Source organism: Pipistrellus hanaki (genome assembly GCF_964339955.1).
Source record: "Pipistrellus hanaki genome assembly, chromosome: 11".
NCBI classification, from domain to species: domain Eukaryota; kingdom Metazoa; phylum Chordata; class Mammalia; order Chiroptera; family Vespertilionidae; genus Pipistrellus; species Pipistrellus hanaki.
Window position 1 is genome coordinate 54,679,618 of NC_140513.1, and position 10,249 is coordinate 54,689,866.

A 10,249-nucleotide genomic window follows, 5' to 3' on the forward strand; every position below is an offset into this window, starting at 1 on the left:
GAATTATTGTAAAATTTTTACACTGAATTGATTTTAATTACAGAAATTAAAACACAGCACTCTGGTGCCGTGCATAGGGAAGGAGAGAAAGAAAGAAAGGAGAGAAAGAAAGAAAAAGAAAGAAAGAAAGAAAGGAAGGAAGGAAGGAAGGAAGGAAGGAAGGAAGGAAGGAAGAAAGAAAGAAAGAAAGAAAGAAAGAAAGAAAGAAAGAAAGAAAGAAAGAAAGGGAGAATTCATCACCCTCTACTCTAAAGCTATTTTCAAGGTAACAATTAGCTAATAAGTTCAACCATTTATGTAAATGTTTCTGTCAGAACATTTGTTGTTACTGGGTACCTCACCTCAACTCTCCAACTCACAAAAGAAAACGATCAACACCTGTATTGTTCACATGAATACAACTGCATATAAACAAGTTCCTTTACAGATATCTCTATTTTCATTTATAGATATCTATCTTGAAAAGCCATAAGACATAAACTTGTCATATTTACATTTTACCTTTGTGACCATAAAAGTAAATTCACGACAAATATTTTAGGTTTTCCTAATTATTTACTAGGAAATATTTCATAAATATTTTGTCCTTATAGTATCAATATCTAAATTTCACAGCATTAAATACGCTCAATAAATTTTTTTTCCTTTCTCAAAATGCACATTGTTGGCATTTAATATTCAAAGATTAACATGTATTTATATCATATATATTTAATAAAGTAGCTCCTAATTATAGGAACATAAGTTGAGTGCTTTAAATTTTCTGTCCACTTGAGATAACTTTTTGTTTCACAGTAAACAAATAACCATCTCCTACATGATAAAAAACATTAGCTACTATTACCATTGCTATGCTCACAATCCATCAAGTTATCTGAGATTTCAATCCAATCCAATCCAAATTCTATTATTTTAGGATTCCTACAAACCTCAAATAAAAAGGCAAGAATTGTGTTGACTACCAAAAATATCTCTGCAGATATATTTTATTCACCCACACTCTGACAGAAAAGTCAAGATTTTATTAAGGATAAAAGATTCAGGCACTTGCAATGAAACAGACTCTACAGACATAGCAATATTTTTCTTCTCCAGTGCCCTTGTTTTTTATTTTTTTTATTATTTTTTTTAATCAATCTTTATTGTTCATATTATTACAAAGGTTCCTCATTTCTTCCCCCCTCCACCAGGTTCCCACCCCACCCTCTGCCCCCTCCCCATCCCCCATTGTCCTCATCCATAGGTGCACAGTTTATGTTCAGTCTCTTCCTCCCTCCCTTTCCCCAATAGTAAATCCCTTTTCAGATAGTAAATCTGTTACTTAGCATTTTCTCATATCAAGAATACCTCCACATGCCCAATGATACACTTCACACAAAAGACATTTCCAAATAGGTCAACCAGCCTCATCCAGGCCCAACCCAAGGCACTCACAGATCAACACCCCAGCGCTATACTAACTCAACACATCCAGATCTAAGCCTTCATCACTTGATTCAGCAGACCCTCAAGTTCCCGCAAAAGTTTCCAGCCATGTCTGAGAGGCAGCCGTGGGCAGGGACAGGCGAGGAGCGAGCTGTTTCGGGCCTGGCTGCTCCGGGCCTGGCCTCTGTTGCTCTGGTTCGTTCCACAACCAGCTGCTCCGGGTCTGGTCACCGCCGCTCCCGACCTAGTTGCTCTGGACTTGGCTGTTGCTGCTACAGGCCTGGCCGCACCCGACCCGGCTGCTCTGGGCCCAGTTGCTCCAGTCCCGGCCACTCCGGGCCTGGCCGCTCCCAGCCTGTCAGCCGCTGCTCCGGGCCTGGCTGCACAAGACCCGGCTGCTCCGGGCCTGGCCGCTCCCAGCCCGGCAGCCACTGCTCCGGGCCTGGCCGCTCCCAGCCTGGCAGCTGCTGCTCCGGGCCTGGCCGCTCCCAGCCTGGCAGCTGCTTCTCCAGGCCTGGCCACTCCCAGCCTGGCAACCACTGCTCCGGGCCTGGCCGCACCAGACCCGGCTGCTCCAGGCCTGGCCGCTCCCAGCCTGGCAGCCGCTGCTCCGAGCCTGGCCGCTCATAGTGCCCTTGTTTTTTAAATCAGTAAAAACTTTGCTTTTATATAATAGCCCCTTTTCTATTTTGTTACTTTTTAAAACTGTAATATACTGTAAAGGCTTATTCCAACAAAAAAATAAATTTAATGGCAAAATACTACATTGTGATTGGTATCATGAGAGGGGATTTTAGTATAGAGAACGTTTGCATCCAGACATTGATGTTCCATTAAATGGAATTACGTCTAATATATATTTATAGGGCAGATTTTATTCATTTAACTTGTTGCTAGTTAACTAAAACCTTGTCTTACTTTGAAATATCAAAACTCCTATAATATTTCAAAGTAAATATGTCATTGCCTGAGTTCGCTCAAGGGGTCACCTCCTTTCCTTACCTGTAGACACACACCCTGAAGATCCCTCACAAGCCACCAAACACCATGGCATCTCCTTGTTGGTCTTTATCCAGGAGTTGCTCAAGGATAAAGACCAAGTCTGACATCTGTGTTCTGGAGGTTAGCCCAATGCCTGACATATTTAATTAACAGCAGATGAACAGTTGGGTAGTGTACAGGAATACAAACTACTGAAAGAAAGATATTTACAAAGAAAATTAGTCGTTCTAACATTAGTAGAGCAAAAAGGGGAAAGGTTGATTCTCGGTTTCTATGGACCTAGATAGCGTCAAAGGGAAGTCTATGGAACCACCATACTTGAGGTATTTAAAAGTAGTCATAATAGTCATGAACTGAAGAAATGAGACCTCTCCAGCTCTCTGACATGTGTGTCATTTTAGGAGCTGCTTTGGCCACCTTGCTCAGGACACTGACACAAACCTAGATGGGCCGATGGGCAACAAAGAGGAAGAGGAGAAGGTGCTTTAATCTCTCAGAACTCTCTCAATTCTTTCCACTCCAGGATACAGAACCAGAAGTAAAAGGAAATAATCTTGATGTTTTCTGATATATGGTAATGGAAGTAGCAGAGACTTTTCAATGGAACCCAGAAAAGTAAAAGAGTAGTTGACTCCAAACTAGAATCACAGAATTTTAAAACTAAGGATCCAGAAGAATATTTGACCCGATGTCCCCACTATGCATATCAAAAGTCTGAAGCTCAGAGAACAATGGAACAGAACACAGAAATCAACCCAAGCCAATATGCTCAATTAATATTTTACAAAGGAAGCAAGAGCAAACAGTAGAGTCAAGACAGTCTCTTCAATAAATGGTGCTGGGAAAATTGGACAGATACATGCTAAAAAATGAAACTAGACCACTAACTTACCCTAGACACAAAAATAATTTCTAAATGGAAAAGACTTAAATGTAAATCATGAAACCATAAAAAATCCTAGAAGAAACTATAGGCAGCAAAATCTTAGACATCTCTCATAGCAATATGTTTGCTGACACATCTAGGGCAAGGGGAACAAAGGAAAAAATAAATGAGACTGCATCAAAATAAACAGCTTCTGCACAGCAAAAGAAACCATCAACAAAATGAAAAGAGATCTCACTGTATGGGGATACATCTAATAAGGGGTTAATTATCAAAATATATAAAATATGCATAAGACTTAACAAGAGGAACACAAACAACACAATTAAAAAAATGGGAAAAGGTCCTAAATAGACACTTCTCCAAAGAGGACATACAGATGGCCAAGAGACATATGAAAAAATACTCAGTCACTAATCATCAGAGATACAAAATTAAAACTACAATCAGGTATCACTTTATACCTGCCAGAATGACTACTATCTACAAATGACAAGTGCTGGAGAGGATGTGGAGAAAAGGGAATCCTAGTACACTGCTGGTGGGAATCAGACTGGGACAGCCACTATGGAAAACAGCATGGAGTTTCTGCAAATAATTAAAAATGGAACTGCCATCTGACCCAGTGATCCAATTCATGGAATATAACCTAAGAATGCTGAAACACCAATAGGAAAGAATATATGCACTCTGTGTTCATAGCAGTGCTGTTTACAACAGCTAAGATCTAAAAACAGGCAGTCAAGTGCCCATCAGATCAGTGATTAAAAAAAAAAAAATGTGGTACATTTACACAATGGAATAATATGCAGCTGTCAGAAAATAAAGATCTCTTACCCTTTGATACAGCATCGAGGGACTTAGGATTATGGTAAGCAAAATAAGCCAGTCAGAGAAAGACAAGTATCACATGATCTCATTTATATGTGAAATCTAAATGAACAAAATAAACTGTTGAACAAAATAGATCCAGAGACATTGAAGCATGCAACAGACTGATGAACATCAGAGGGAAGGGGGTGTGAAACAGGAGGAGATTAACCAAACAATGTGTATGCATATATGCATAACCCATGGACAGACAATAGTGTAGCAACAGTGAAGGCCTTGGGAGGGGACAGGAGAAGAGGGGGTCAATGGGGATGCAGGGGGAAGAAGTAGTACATTGGTAATATTTTCAACAATAAAGATAAATTTAAAAATAAAACAAAATAAAAGCTGGATGTGAGGGGAAAATAGGCTAGGTTTATTGACTAATTACATCGCATGGGCTAAGATTTTTATACATTATCCAATCTACACCTCACAGCAATGTCATGAAGGAAGCACCATTATTATTCCACTTACAAACATGAAAACTGAGGTTTAGGAGTGGTTATCTCATTCAAGATCACATAGCCAGAGGATGACAAAATCAGGACTAGCATCTCAGGTCTTCTGCCAGATCCCAAAACCTGTGCTCCTTGTCATGGCCATACACTGTGTGGCTTGATGGGATGCCAGCCTGCACCGTACACCTCTGTTCCTGGCTACTTTATAAACCTAATGGCCATCAACAAATTGGCAGTTCTAAAAAAAAAAAAAAAAAAAAAAAAAAAACAAATTGGCAGTTCTTAAGCCTGACTCTTCCCATCCCCCTAGGTACACTCAGAGTCTTCCAGGGCAGGGTACAGACCCACAAATATAAACAATTCCAAAAACTCTTTAAAATTCTCATCTTTCCACAGAACTTTGTTCACTGTCTAAACTAGGGGTGTCGAACTCAATCAGAGAAGGGGCCAAAATCTAAAATCCAACCTAAATCGCGGGCCGAATGGTTTACTGAACAGTCATAAACTGACAATGTCATAAACTGACAGCGGAGTGCAGTGATGACAGCGCAGTGCGGGCCACATTGCAAGGCCTGGCGGGCTGGATTTGGCCCGCGGGCCTTGTGTTTGACACATGTGTAAACAAAGGAGTATCAGTAGATAAATTAATAACAGCAATAAACAGGAAAACAAAGAAAATGGAGTGCTGAATGCAGAAGGACCCTAGAGATCAGCCGGCCCTACAGCTTCATCACACAGATGTGGACACTGAGAGCAGGAGATGTGAGTTACTGCTCAAAGACACGCAGCTGGTCAGCAGCAGCATTCACCCCAGGTCCCCTGTCACCTCCCATTAACAATCCAATTTAATACTCAAAGTTCAAAATCTTAAAGGATTTGCAGCCTGCTTTTCCTTTCCTTTCAGTAGTTGGAAACCTGTGACACTTAGAACAAGAAAATGCATTCTTGGTCTAGAAAAGGGGAAGGTGCCAAGGATCACCAAACTAAAGTCCTAAAGGTCATCATTTAAGCCAATCGCTTAAAACCTTTCCAGGGTGTCTGGAGATCCTACAGGCAGGGAGGACCCATGTCTCAGGAATGGCTTTCTTCCCTTACAGCTCACAAAGTCAAGCCAATTAGCCTCTGGGGGTGGGTAAAAGCCAATGCTTTTCCTGAAGTGTGTTGTTCTCACATATTTATAATATACCCAAGAGGCAAAAGGACGAGTGAAAATGCTTTCTATTAACTGCAAATCAAGACCTTGGGGGAGGGGGGAAATTATATATATATATATATATATATATATTAACGCCAATCTTGAGACAAAACAACTCAAGTTTTCTACCTATCTCTTCTATGTAGATCTTTTAAAAAAAAAAAAAAATCAGACAGCAAGAAATCTGAATAACTCAAATTATGCTCTGCCCCTGGTGCTAGGGAACTGAGCAGGGATTACAAACTAGAACTTTTGGTGGTTACTAATCCTTCAGGGGACCTGATCCTGGGTAACAGAAAGCTGGGCCAAATCTTTAAATATGTGAGGAGAACCAGCAACCTAAAGGAATATCAGGTACTAATATGACAAAAAAATGTTATATGCAACTGATGTACCAGTTAGCAGTGGCTGCCTGGGTTGGGGGGTCCACATTGAAGAACTTCATAAGAAAAACCATCTAGATCACATGTGTCAAACACAAGGCCCGAGGGCCAAATCCAGCCCGCCAGGCCTTGCAATGTGGCCCGCACCGCGCTGTCATCACTGCACTCCGCTGTCAGTTTATGACATTGTCAGTTTATGACTGTTCAGTAAACCATTCGGCCCGCAATTTAGGCTGGATTTTAGATTTTGGCCCCTTCTCTGATTGAGTTCGACACCCCTAATCTAGATTGATTAGCCATGTCTGTCAAGGTGCCAGATTAGAGAAATGGGGGTGGGTGATAAATATATGAATTTTTTAAATCAACAAAATAGAAGCAAAGGAATCCTGGTAGAAATGCCCACACAATATTGAAAATGGCAACTTGCAGGAATCACACATTTGGAAAACATTTAGAATAACACAGAACCATAAAAATATGAATAAAGTTGCTGAGTAGAGAAAGGAAAAACCTTGAAGAACATCATATTTAGGAAGGAAGACAAAGAAGTTTGGGGGGGGGGGGCTAACTACTAGAAGAAAATTCCATGACAGAGAGGTCAAAGAAACGAGTTTAAGTTAAACAGTTAAAAGCCACAGAAAAATAAAAAGAAGATGATGTCTCATTTGGTGACAAGAAAGCAGGTTCAGTCGTGGCTGGGCCAGAACCAGGGAGTGGAAGCTGCTGAAGAAATGGAGGACGAGAGAGAGAGACTGCCATGCTGAAAATCCGGTGGCAAAAGCAACAAGAAAAGTCAAGCAGGCGCTCATGAAGTTATTCAGGGAGTAATTACAATTATGTGACTATCATTATGGGGTAGTAGGTAAAAGAAATGAAATCAGATCTTCTTTGTGCGTAGAAAAACTGATTGTCAGATAAGGATTCTTTGATGAGCAAAAATAACTGATGGTGCCAGAGCCTGGACTACAGAGGAGACATATTAAGGAGGGGAGATGGGTGGAGTTAGAGACCATTAGAGAGGAGAGATGGGAATCTAAGCAGCACCCATCTGATGGCCTCAACCAGGGCATAGGGGCATCTAGAGGGAGAGAAAGCAGAAGTGCTTGGAATGGCAGCGGGCAGAGAGGTCCAAGGGATGCACAGAGGACTCCAGCGAGTGTGCTGGAGGGGCAGCGAGAAGGGAGTGTGGGCTTCCTTCCAGCGGTGGTGATGCTGTGGGAACCTCCCAGCAATGCTCAGCTCTGAGGAGAGATACTCTGGTTCCGCAGAATGAGAGGCTCAGACACTGGCAGGATGGCAGGCACCATGGAGAGCAGCTCTGTTGGGACTGGCCTCTCTCAGGCCGAGTGGGCAGGAGGGAAGCCAGCAGAGAATGGTCCTTGGAGAAACTGAGAGGCTGAAGAGCAGCAAAGAATGTTCCGGACTTTCGGAGAGACCTCGTGGAGGAAGAAGTGTATCTTCTATGCAAAAATTTTTAAACGCACAATAGAAACCTCTTCAAGAAAGTACAACTGGTCAAGAAGATAGAGGGTGGGCATTTTGGCAATGGCCCCAGTGAAGCATCTATCTTATCTAAAAACTGCTGTTTGAAATTTTAACCCTGCTATCTGGCTTCTGTAAATGCTTGCTTGCTTACTTAAATAATAAGGAAAATAAGACTACTCCCACTTCAGCCGAAACCGGTTTGGCTCAGTGGTAGAGAGTCGGTCTGCGGACTAAAGGGTCCCGGGTTTGATTCCGATGAGGGGCATGTATGTTGGTTGCGGGCACATCCCCAGTAGGGGGTGTGCAAGAGGCAGCTGGTCGATGTTTCTCTCTCATCGACGTTTCTAGCTCTCTGTCTCTCTCCCTTCCTCTCTGTAAAAATCAATTAAATATATTTTTTTTAAAAAGACTACTCCCACTTCAGAGAGGCCAGTAAACCTTCCCCGGATGAAATTATCAGTGCTGGCACCAGGCCAGGCCTTTGGTTGAGTTCTCAAGGCCCAGCACATAGGGGCTCTTTAAGAACTTTCAAAGAGGGCCGGAAATACCCCATATTTAGGAGACAAAGAAGGTAAAAACATATAAATAGGGAAAATCCCTCCATGTTGGGGCCCAGAATTTAAGAAACATTTTCCTCTGAACCCACATGTAATAAATAACCCATCTCTAAATATTTCTTGGTTCTTCTCCGGTTTTCTGTAACACCACCCGTCTTAAAGAGCCACCCGGAAAGAAACATGCCAGTCACCAAAGCACCTATTTGTTCACTCTGCTCTTCCCCTATTCACACACCACATGCTTGTAACCCCTGTACACTCTGATTACCTGTAGACAGCTCTTGGATACCACTGTCTCATGCATAGCACATGGTGGGCACTCAATATAAGGTTGCTGAAAGCATGCGACAACAGGGGCAAGAATCACATGTGCACATGTTCTGTCCACTGTGCCTGATCACACATTTACAGAGTGTTTAAAAAGGAACCCAGCAGCAGCTAGACTCGTATGTGTTTACCCTTGCTGAGTGGCACTTCCTGTGCAAATACAGCCTAGAAATTGGTTTAAATAGCAAATCCTTGAATCCGATATCAAATTGCATGCATACATAATTTGAGCTAGATCACAAAGCTAAATGTGAAAGCTAAAATTATAATATTTTAGAGGAAAGTACTAGAAAATATCTCTGTAATTCACGGGAAGACAAAGATTTCTTAGGCCAGAGAAAGCAATAACCATAAAAGAAGGAAATGGCAAGTTAAACATCATCAAAGCCAAAAACTCCGGTTCAATGATACCATTAAAAAAATAAATGAGCCACACACTTGGAAACAAAATTCTAGCTAAGGACTGGTATCCAGGATATATAAAGATCACCCATAACTCAAAAGGACCCAAAAAAAAAAAAAAAAAAAAAAAAACTAGAATCAAAAGATTTGAACAGACACATCACAAAAAGACATACAAATGGAGAACAACATGTACCAAAGTGCATACCATCATGATTATGATGCAAATTTAAATGCAAGTTTAAACCACAGTGAGAGCCACTAAATTTAAAAAGACTGGCAACACCTACTGTTGGCAAAGTGGAACAACTGGCATTGTCATCCATTGTTGGCAGACACGTGAAATGGCCCAAACCAATTTGACAAAACATGTATATGGCAGGTTTTACATGCTGGACTATCTCCTAGCCCAGCAATTCCGTTCCTAGGAATTTATCAAAAAATAAATGAAACCATACATGCATTTCAAAAAGAGAAGTTGAATAAGAATGATCATTGAAGCTTATTCAGATAATCCAAAACTAGCAATAGCCCAGGTATCCATCAATGGAAGAATGAACTGTGGTATAAGCATTCAATGGAATACTACTTGGCGATGAGAGGAAACTACTTGCAACCACACAGGATCCAAAACACAGTATCAACAGCGTGGATGAACTCAGGAACATTTTTCTGAGCAGAAAAAAGAACCAATATGAAAGCATGTACTTTATGGTTCTATTTATAGGAAATTCTAAGACAGAAGGAACTAATTAGTGCAAAAAAAAAATAGATCTGTGTTTGCCACTGGGAGAGAGAGAAGGGATTGATTGGGTGTGTGCAGGAACCTTCTGGATGCTACCCTGTTTCCCCGAAAATAAGATAGTGTCTTATATTAATTTTTGCTCCCAAAGATGCGCTAGGTCTTATTTTCAGGGGTTGTCTTATTTTTCCATGAAGAAGAATACAGTACACATTTATTGTTAAATGAAAATAAAGGAAATTTATTACCTGTATACGGTATGGTAGTACGGTAGTTGTCAACACAAACCAGACAAACTGAATCCTACAGTATCAAGAATTTACTCATTTATTCAATGACAATCATATAATCATCTTCTGGAACATCATCATAACAATCCAATTCCTGAATTTCCTGGTGAATTTCTTGTGACTCCATTTCTTTCAGAATCACTGGACCAAATCTCTCATGTTTAGCCTGGGGGGGGGGCTTATTTTTGGGGGGGATGCCTTATATTTCACTCAGAAGGAAACCT